The following is a 10,323-nucleotide window of genomic DNA, read 5'->3' as shown; positions in this document are numbered from 1 at the left end:
TTTCAGGTTAATGATTTCTGGAGAGGAGGCATCATGATTCAGTCTTTCAAACAGGTATTGTTAAGGATTAAATTATGAGTACTATAATGGGGGGGAGGTAGATGAGGCTTTTAGTCGCCTCAGGTTTCTCCTGGCACCATCACCAGAAATCATGCTGACTGGTTTACCCACAGTGTTGCCAGAGACAAATCCATTTTTTAGTCTCCCCAGTGGGTTATTCTGCTAGTGGTGCAATAGGCTATTCTTCAGGTGTCTGTCCAGTTGGTGCTCCTATGAGACTATTGACTTCATGTGGGCTCTTTTGTCTTTGTATTTTGCAATACCAGCTTAGCCCACAGTAGTTACTTTGTGGCTTCCCATAGTTGCTTCTCAGTCAAACTAGATCGTGGGCAGATAGAGTGACAGAGCAAAAATTTGCTGATCACTTTATCTGCAGAGCATTGTGATAAAACACTTGCAGATATTATCTTAATTAAAACTCTCTCAACTTATAGGCGGTAAGTATAATTATCTTCCCAGTTTTACCAATAGTCTTACCGAAATTATGAAAGGTGCTTATGTCAGAGTTAAATGGCCGAGCCATAGTCAATACTGCTCTGAAGTATGGATACAGTGGTGATCTCTTATGCAGAGTAGATAGGGTGTTTCTTACTTGGATTTCATGTTACCTGGTTGTTTGTATTTGGTTCATTTTATCAGTCACTCCGGTTAAAGCTCACTCTGCCCCTCTCCTGCAATTTTGATATTTCTAGAAAGCATCAAAGGAGACAGTGAACAACTGGAGTGAATGGATGACTGTCGCGCCCACCTCGACCGGCAAGGAAGACGCAACACCGTTGGATCCTTCTCAATCAGCCTTTATTGCAGGAACACCTAATTGATAGTACGGGGACCCCGGGGAACAAAGGCACTTGCCTTAAGTACAAAACAGACAGCATGGCTAAGGACTTGTCCTCGGGGGATTGGTGGAGTAAAGACATCTTATTAACATGCTTATCAACTATGACCTAGTAAAGATGTCAGAAGAAAGCTAAAGGTGGTAGTAATACAAGCGACCACTAGATGTCAGTGCTATAGATAAATGCTCCCAACATCTCCCTCTTTTTTGTTTTATTAAAAGATGAGTCCATTAGGTGGAGGTAGTGGTCTGAGAGAGATCAGACATGCCTCACAGAGTGCCCAGCTCGGCCATGACGAGCCACTCCTGCAGTTAGGACTGCACCCCAATGCTAGAGATGACTGAAATGTACAACACACCGTTCTGGGCTATTGGTGTGCTAATAATAGGGGAGAGACAGAGCAGAGGGGCATGGGACCAGCCCGAATGTACAAACAGGGCGGGGCCACCTCTGTTCATGACTGGTCTAGATCTGGGTGTCACGTCAATACACGTCATTGCTCCTGTCTTAGGTCGTTCCTCTCAAAACTCGGCCTTACCCGTCACTGGAAATTAACCCTATCGCCACCGGGCTCCTGGCTTAGGTTGGTCCGAGCCTGAGGAAAGTTGCCCGTCTCTGGATACAATGACCTCACATGACAGTGACAAAATATGATCTAGGGCGAACTCTCAATCTTTTAGAGAGGCCAGCCACACACTGGGAGAAGCACCGCTCTCAATGGCCGCCATAGCCTGGTAAACAATCGCTTTGTGTCTAGCATGTTCTCGTTTTAAACGGCAAAAAAGCCATAGGCATACTCCACATCCCAAGAGGACAATGGCCCCCCAGGCAAACATGCCAGCCCATTCTTTGAAAAATGAGAAAGCATTGGTGATCCACGAGGTGAAATCCCCAATCGAGATGGGTTCCATTCTGGTGTTGTTAAGGACAGCAATCTGCATCAGCAATTGTCTTGATAATTGTTCCGCTTCCATGGACCAGTTTCCTTTCAAATAGTTAGAGATTTCTTTGCTCTGTTGAGAATACTGAGAAAAGTTAGCTTGCAATGGAGTAACACATAAGCCTCTAAAGGAGGAAACGCAGGACAGCTGCGTCATATGATATAATGCCTCAATTTGTTCTTGAAGCAGATCTATTCGTTGGTTAGCTAATAGAAAGCCAGATGCCAAGTGGGTATTGAATTCTTCTTGTATCTCCAATGCTACTGTGGTTCTTTCTACAATCTTATTGATAGTCTCAGCCGTCTGTATTTGATTAGTCATAGCAATCGCGGCTGTTGTAGCTGCAGCGGCTGATAATACAATGGCTGAAATTATAGCTGCCGTAATACCAAAATCCCTTTTAGTTCTTAATAAATGAAGTATGGGAAAATTATCTGGATTTGCTACTACAGGGATAGGCACAAAAGAGGGAATCTTTACAATCACTGCGGTATCATTGGTGCCATCCCAGCATTCAGCTAAATAACAAACTACGTCAGAGCTATTGCAATTTAAAGCATAATCACTTGCATTAGCGCTTATCAGAAAAAAGAAAGGTGGTCTAACACATACTGGAGCGCCAACAGCGGCATCATTAGCTATTAGGCTATTAATCTTGACACCTACTAAACTTGTATTGTTATTGGTTCTAATGGCTGAAATGTTATATAATGTAAATTCTTCACCTAATAATCGAGCAAAAGGAGTTAGAGATGTGTATGCTCCCTGCTCATTAGATAATACCCATTGATACCAGGGCCAAAAATTACGTTTGCCAGTCTTATTTCTCTTCCTATCATGTTGGGCATTGCTAAGAGGAGGGGAAAATTCAAATCCCGGTAGGAATTGTTTAGGTCTATGGAACGGACTCTGACATGGGGTAAATTTAGGTAGAAAGGCTTTATACGGGGGGCAAGTAGGTAGGACTCTACGACAGGTAGAGTTAACCAGTGTGCGAATGCCTTGCCCCGGGAGTGATGGAAAGCTACCATTATGCATCATAATCAAAGTTGTAATGTACGAATTAGCAGAATTATCAATTGATGTATCTCCATTGCCTGAAGAGGCCCCTTGTGTAATTTTACTCAGAGCAGCCTGGATGGCTCCAGTGCCCATAGCACGGTTGCTCACAGGATCTAACCAGTTTGCCAAAGTGGTCCTTCACAGCCATATACAAGGCTGGGAGGAATTTCTAAGAGTGAAACATAAAGTATGTAACAGTGAAAGATTAGTGGCAGTATATCGTTGAGGCAATTCTCCACTAGGCACTATACAAGGAACATCACGCAAACAGGATGTGGAGAAAAAGGTTGGCAAAACAGTAGAATTGCTATGAACTGGCATAAGTACTGGCCAGGATCTGGCGATAGCCCACAGCGTAAGTGAATCAACCTGGATCATCATTTCCAGTAGTAGTAGTAGTATTCGTAGTCTCATCTTCACGAATAGCAGGAGTCAGTTTGCGAGTCAAACGTTCAGGCACCCAGATTGGAGTGTCTTGATTCTGTGGAAAAACACAAACAGCTCCCCTAGATCTCGAAATTACGGGATCTGGGCCACACCATTCACTAGTTAAGACATCTTTCCACTTTACATCTGCATAAGTCATGGGTTTCGTGGCTGCATGGCGATCTGCAGCAGAGCGGCCATGCGCATCCAAAATTAAAAAATTTAGAGTAAAGAGAGCTAAAGACAACTGTTCTTTTGGTGTCCTGGCATAGGCAATTCCCCCTTTTTGTTTTTGTAAGAGCTCTTTTAAAGTACGGTGTGCTCTTTCCACAATTCCTTGACCTTGGGGATTGTATGGCAATCCGGTAGTATATTTGACCTGCATTGTTTGGCAAAATGTCTGAAAAGACTTTGCGTTGTAGGCAGGTCCGCTGTCTGTCTTGAGGCTGTCAGGCTTTCCCCAGGCTGCCCACGCCTCTAAGCAATGACTAATGGCGTTACGAGCCTTCTCACCAGTCATTAGAGTGGCATGTATAATGCCAGAGCAGGTATCAACAGAAACATGTGCATATTTTAAATTTCCAAACTGAGATATATGTGTAACATCCATCTGCCAGAGCTTTAATGGAATCAGACCACGAGGGTTAATTCCCACCTGAGGAGGGTGGTGAAATTGAACACAATTCTGGCAACGTAATACTACATCACGAGCTACAGCTCTAGAGATTTTAAATTTTTGTTGAAGAGTGAAAGCAGGAACATGAAACTTTTGATGAAATTCTCTAGCGAGATCAACTGGAGCTGTATGAAAAATGAATTCTCTGCGAGTCCTAGCATCCACCAAAGCATTATTACTGGCCATGGGACCAGGCAAATTAGTATGAGCTCGAATATGTTGTATGAAAAACTTATTTTTTCTGGCCCAAATTAATTTTTGCAATTCTAAAAGAATTTGACATACTGTACTAGTCGACCTAATTGGCCCTGCAATTTCAAGAGAGCGCACAGCGTTAACTACATAAGCAAATCAGAAATTAAATTAAAAGGATCATGAAATCTTTTGAAAACCTCCAATACAATTTTGCATTCTGTAATTTGGGGGGTGCCTGGATTGAATTGAATTAAGACTGGTTCTTGAGAATTAACCATATAGGCACCTACACCTGTTTTGGAGCCATCTGTATAAATATCTAATGCTCCAGACAAAGGCTCTGAGGCAGTGACCTTAGGAAAAATTACTGGATGCTCAGTAAAAAATTGCAACAAAGGATCCTTAGGATAATGATTGTCAAACTCTCCATCAAAACTACAGCGTAATATAGCCCAATCATCTATCAAGGCACACAATGTTTCTACCTGAGTTGCAGTATATGGTACAATAATCCTCTTTGGTAAGATGCCAAAATGTTGAATGCAAGATTTAACACCTAACATAGCAAGCTGCACAACAGCAGAAGGATAGTATTCAAGGGTCTTATTAGGAGAAATATGAGGATAAATCCACAGAAGTGGTCCCTGTTGCCATAGCACCCCTGTAGGCTGACGAAAAGTTCTCAGTATACACAAAAAAAAGATCCTCATTTTCCTTGTATCTTCTCAGCATTGCTTTTTCTAGTCTTTTCTCCACTTTCCTTAGAGACATTCGTGCTTCCTCAGTTAAAGCACGGGGTGAAGTAAGCTGAGAATCCCCTTTAAGGATCTCATAGAGTGGTTGTAAATCTGCATTAGGCATGTTTATGTAGGGTCGAATCCAATTAATACTTCCCAGCAACTTTTGAAAATCATTTAATGTTTTTAAATGATCTTTTCGTAATTCAATTTTCTGAGGGGAAACATTATGAGGAGTAATCTTTGCTCCTAAATATTCTCCCTTTTTGCCCATTTGAACCTTCTCTGGTGCTATAAACAATTGATTACTTTCAAGCGTCCTTATCACTTCAGCATAGGCCGTTTCTAGGGTACTACAGTCTTTAGCAGAAAGCAATATATCATCCATAAAATGTATTATTCTCAATTTTGGGAATTGATCACGTATAAGCTGTAAGGCTTTTCCCACATACAGCTGACACATAGTAGGGCTATTAGCCATACCTTGAGGTAAGACTACCCACTGATAGCGCTTATCGGGTTCTTCATTGTTCATAGAGGGTAAGGTAAATGCAAATCGCACGCTATCTTATGGGGCAAGAGGGATGGAAAAAAAGCAATCCTTTATGTCAATAATAATAATAGGCCAATTATCGGGAATACTGGAGAGCAATGGTAAACCCCTCTGTATGGGGCCCATTATTTGCATCTGAGAATTGATAGCTCTTAAATCATGCAACAATCGCCACTTGTCTGATTTTTTCTTAATGACAAATATAGGTGTATTCCAGGGCGACGTGGATGGCTGTATATGTCCCAATTCTAGCTGTTCAGACACTAATTCAGTAGCAGCAGTTAATTTCTCAGAGGATAAAGGCCATTGAGGAATCCACACATGTTCCTCTGAAATCCATGTAATGGGTATGCTTCCCTCAATGGCCCCTAGGAAAAACCCAGACCTGTTCTGTCTTTTTTAGATTCCAGTAGCACTGGGTCAACTCGTCCTTGTAAATTTTTTCCCAAACCTTTTTTGGGCATGTAGCCCATTTTAATCATCATGTCCTTGGCCTGTGGAGAGTACTCATTAGTCAGCCTTAAGTCCAGATTTATTAAGACATCTCTGCCCCACAGTGTCACAGGAATGTCTATGATATAGGGAGTAAACCTTCCTGACCTTCCTTCTGAATCCTCCCAGGTCAATTCCTTTAAGCTAATTAGAGGAGCCATTTCGTACCCAAGGCCGCGTAGGGCCTGAGAAGATTTTTGTGTAGGCCACCTGGATGGCCAGTCATGTACAGAGATAATGCTACTATCTGCTCCAGTGTCTAATAAGCCGAGAAAAGAGCGTCCTTCCACAGTCAAGGTTAACATTGGACGATTGCCAAGCTCTAATGAGATGAAAGCAAATCGGGAGCCTGTAGATCCCAAGCCCCTATCTTCTCAAATTCTATTATCAGCAGGAAAATGTTTATGCAGGCTGGGCAGAAGCAGCAGCTGGGCAATTCTGTCTCCAGGGGAAATAGCAGAAATTCCCTGGGGAGAGGCTACCAGGATTTTTACTGTGCCCAAATAATCAGGATTAATTATTCCAGGTACAATGTGTAAGCCTTTCAGGGCAGAAGAGGAGCGCCCCAACAACAGCCCAACTGTATCTTTAGGGAGAGGTCCCTTAAAATCTGTGTCTATAGGCTGTACTCCCATTTGGGGGGTCAATACGAGTCTGGTGGTGGAGTGGAGGTCCAGTCCTGCGGAGCCCTTAGTGGCTCTCCTAGGTCCTTCGGGTGGTGAAGAGAAGGCCAGGACCTCCGTCTGCTCTGTCCCTGCCTGTCGTTCTGTAGAGCCCCATATATTTGAGGGCCCTGGGGACGTGGGCCCCGTCGTCCGTTTTTTGGCCATGCACTATCATCTCCTGTCACCAGAGGTCGGCCTTTCAAGTCCTTTACAGATCGACATTCACTTGCCCAATGGTTCCCTTTTTTACAGCGAGGGCACAAGTTAGGTCTTTGATGTTTTTTAATACTCTGTTCCTTATTATTTTCAGGGCATTGCCTTCTGTAATGCCCTTTGTGGCCACATTTGTAGCAGGTATCTGCAGAACCCTTTCCTTTTAATTGCATCATTGCCGCTGCTAGTCCAACATTAGTTAATGGCCCGCCTATCTCCCTGCAGACCTTCATCCAGACTTCCAAACCTTTATGTTTGTACGGCGTTATAGCAGACCTACACTCCTTAGTACACTGTTCATACACTAGTTGTTTAATAAGAGGCATAGCTGTATCAGGGTCTCCGAAAATCTTAGTAGCGGACTCCACCATGCAGGCTACAAGGTCTGAAAATGGCTCAGTGGGTCCTTGCAGAACCTTGGTAAGGTTCCCAGAGACTGCGCCTCTATTAGGCAATGCTTTCCAGGCTTTAATTGCTATATCATTAATTTGAGTATAGACCTGATCTGGATAACCAGTCTGGTCCAAAGCAAATCTGCCTATTCCCAATAGCATGTCAGCGTCCCAATGTCTCTGAGGGTCGGCTCCTGAAGCCAAGTTGATTGCAGCCTGAGCGTTAGCATTTTCATAAAGAAAAGATTTCCAGTCCAGATATTGACCCGGAGAGAGACAAGCTCTGGCTAAAGTCCCCCAGTCTCCAGGGGTGAGACAGTATCTGCCAAGAGTCTCAATTTGAGCCATAACAAAGGCTGCGCTGACTCCATAGGTTTTGACTGACTCTGCTAATTATTTTATTGTCTTAAAGTCAACAGGTTCATGATGTCGCTGCCCCTTTGCATCCAGAAAAACTGGAAAACTCAGTCCTAACTCTTTCCACACTTCTGGGCAAAAAGAAGTACCTCTTGCAGACTTCACCATTGTTTTCCTTTGAAAGTTATACGATGGTGCAGGAGGTGCTGTTGGCATAATTGCCTTCTTATCTAAGTCCTTGGCTTGTTTCTGCACAGCATAAGTGTTTGGCCAGTCAGAATGATAAATCTCTTTCTCATAATGAGCTACCTCCTCCTCAAGGTCAGCTAGGTCACTATCACTAAACTCTGAATCACTAGACATCTCCAAGTTCAATGCTTTTAATGAGGGTTAAATTTTCTTTATTCCTTGATCTTGATTACTTTTCCCGCCTTTGTCTGTCCTCTCCTTGATCTTTTCTGTCTTTTCTCTTACCTCTTTTCCTCCTTTTCCTTTCTTTCCTTCCTTCAAAACTTTCTCTCCTTCTGACATACTCTCCTGTTGTTCTGTAAGGATTCTCTGACCTGTCCTAACAGCTTCTTCACATCTTTTATCTTCCAAGCAGGCACGGATGATACGCCAAAGCGGCTTTGTCCCTGGTTTAAGCTTGCCCACTGTAGTCTCCTTATCCAGATCTTTTCCCAGCCTCTCCCATGCTCTCAAAGTGAGCGACCCTGACACTATAAACCACGGGGCACAATGGTTACACTCATCAAGAAAACTCAGCAGGATTTTCTTTTCAATTTTAAGCTTACGCTGACCAAGAAGCTCCTGAAGAGCTGACAGGAGCGGGGTGGAGTGTGAGCTTCCCATGCTTTTACGACCTTATTTACGATCGATTTACGAGCAAGGCGAGCTGGCGTGTTTATTTACACATGATCTTGTGGCTCATCAGTGGACTCTTCCCAACAAATGCATTCGTGCCCTGGGCGGTGGCAATTCATACAGAAGCAACACCACAACACAAAAAGAGTATAAGGCAAAAGTGCTTGTCCAACTCACAAAGGATCAAATGGAAAAGACAACATTACCGTGCTCCACAAACCCCTTTTGCCTCTAAATCAAGGCTATCATTGTCTCTGCTTTTCCAGAGAACTTTATTGTCCTACTAGGGAAGTTTTACAATCCCTTATCCCAGAGCTTTACAGTCCCAATTCTAGGAACTTTACCATTCCACTTCTAGGAACTCTATTGTCCCAATTCCGGCAACTAATTGTCCCTACTGGGAACTTACCAGCGCCGACCGTCCTGAGTCTGAAAAAGTTCTGGATCCAGACGAGAAAAGATAATTTTCTCCGGTCTCCGTATGGGCCACCAGTTGTCGCGCCCACCTCGACCGGCAAGGAAGACGCAACACCGTTGGATCCTTCTCATTCAGCCTTTATTGCAGGAACACCTAATTGATAGTACGGGGACCCCGGGGAACAAAGGCACTTGCCTTAAGTACAAAACAGACAGCATGGCTAAGGACTTGTCCTCGGGGGATTGGTGGAGTAAAGACATCTTATTAACATGCTTATCAACTATGACCTAGTAAAGATGTCAGAAGAAAGCTAAGGTGGTAGTAATACAAGCGACCACTAGATGTCAGTGCTATAGATAAATGCTCCCAACAGATGACAGTGTGTGTGTGTGTGTGTGTGTGTGTGTGTGTGTGTGTGTGTGTGTGTGTGCACGCACGCATGCACACACGTGTATGAAGGCCTTTATGGGTCTAATAGGGAAACACAACTTTCTCCTCACATGCTTTTTGCACAGACACACGGGCACACACATGCACATGCACAGCAGCTTCTTATGGCTATGCAGGTAACAATTCTCATTCTAATATTCTGTGATTGTTGGTCCTTCCCAGATGCTGTTGGTGTCCAGGGGCTCTGCCTTTAAAAATCATAGTATTTCAAGCACTCTGCCCTATTTCCAAGGGTTCTACATACAAGTGTCCCCTCCTGTTCTGCGATCCGTACCGGGTCTTGGTCTCCATCTCACCCGCTGTGTAGTCTAGACTCTAGAACAGACTTAGCATTTGGCCTCTATCCTTTCTCCTCTAACCTCTTACCCTCTAGCTTAAAGACTCTCTCTCCCCAGGTTGTACCTAGGGCCCCTTGGAAGAGGGCTGAGTGCTCGAAATACTATGATTTTTAAGACACAGGCATGTGCCAAAAAGGAGCAGTGTGAGACATGACCAGAGTGATTAACAGATTTGGTGTGCCTCACGCTTAATAAAATGAGACAAACTACAGACAATGGAATAACATAAAAACGCAAGTCAGAATTATCCTACCACTACTCTGAGTGACAACTCTGCTACCTCCCCTTTCAGCGTGGGCTTTGCCTCCCATTCCAGTGTTTCCATACTTAACACTGTCTCCTAGGCTTCTTTCCTCCAGATTCTGTCAGTATCGTTGTCTTAAGGGTTGAAACATTGCATCACACATGCCCAGTATTGAGGACAACATTTGTAAACTAAAGTATCTCAGGATCATGGTCCTAGCTCCCTCTGGATGCTTTGCTGTACCCCTCCAAGGAGAAGAACATTTTCCTAGTCCTGGAATCTCTTCCTCCAGCAGAGGTCATACATTAATCATGTTTGCAGGCCTCTTCTGAAACATATGCATATTCAGGTAGAGAAGAGAGTAGTTCCTGGGAAGGGATTAGTCACAGGCAGGCCAGCAT

The 10,323-nt window shown here is 43.7% G+C and overlaps 1 long non-coding RNA gene across 1 annotated transcript; it reads right to left on the bottom strand.

Annotated features, from left to right (window-relative positions):
• Positions 1–841: 841 nt before the first annotated feature.
• LOC148001981 (uncharacterized) lies at positions 842–9,182 on the bottom strand. The gene is made up of 2 exons (XR_015634181.1): positions 8,882–9,182; positions 842–3,383 (listed from the first exon to the last, which is right to left on the bottom strand). It is a non-coding gene; the product is annotated as an uncharacterized LOC148001981 (long non-coding RNA).
• Between the last annotated feature and the right edge of the window lie 1,141 nt (positions 9,183–10,323).

Source organism: Rattus norvegicus, chromosome 12 (genome assembly GCF_021556685.1).
Source record: "Rattus norvegicus strain SHRSP/BbbUtx chromosome 12, alternate assembly SHRSP_T2T, whole genome shotgun sequence".
NCBI lineage: Eukaryota > Metazoa > Chordata > Mammalia > Rodentia > Muridae > Rattus > Rattus norvegicus.
The sequence above is the reverse complement of the archived record's forward strand: the minus strand, read 5'-3'. Positions and strand labels throughout refer to the sequence as shown.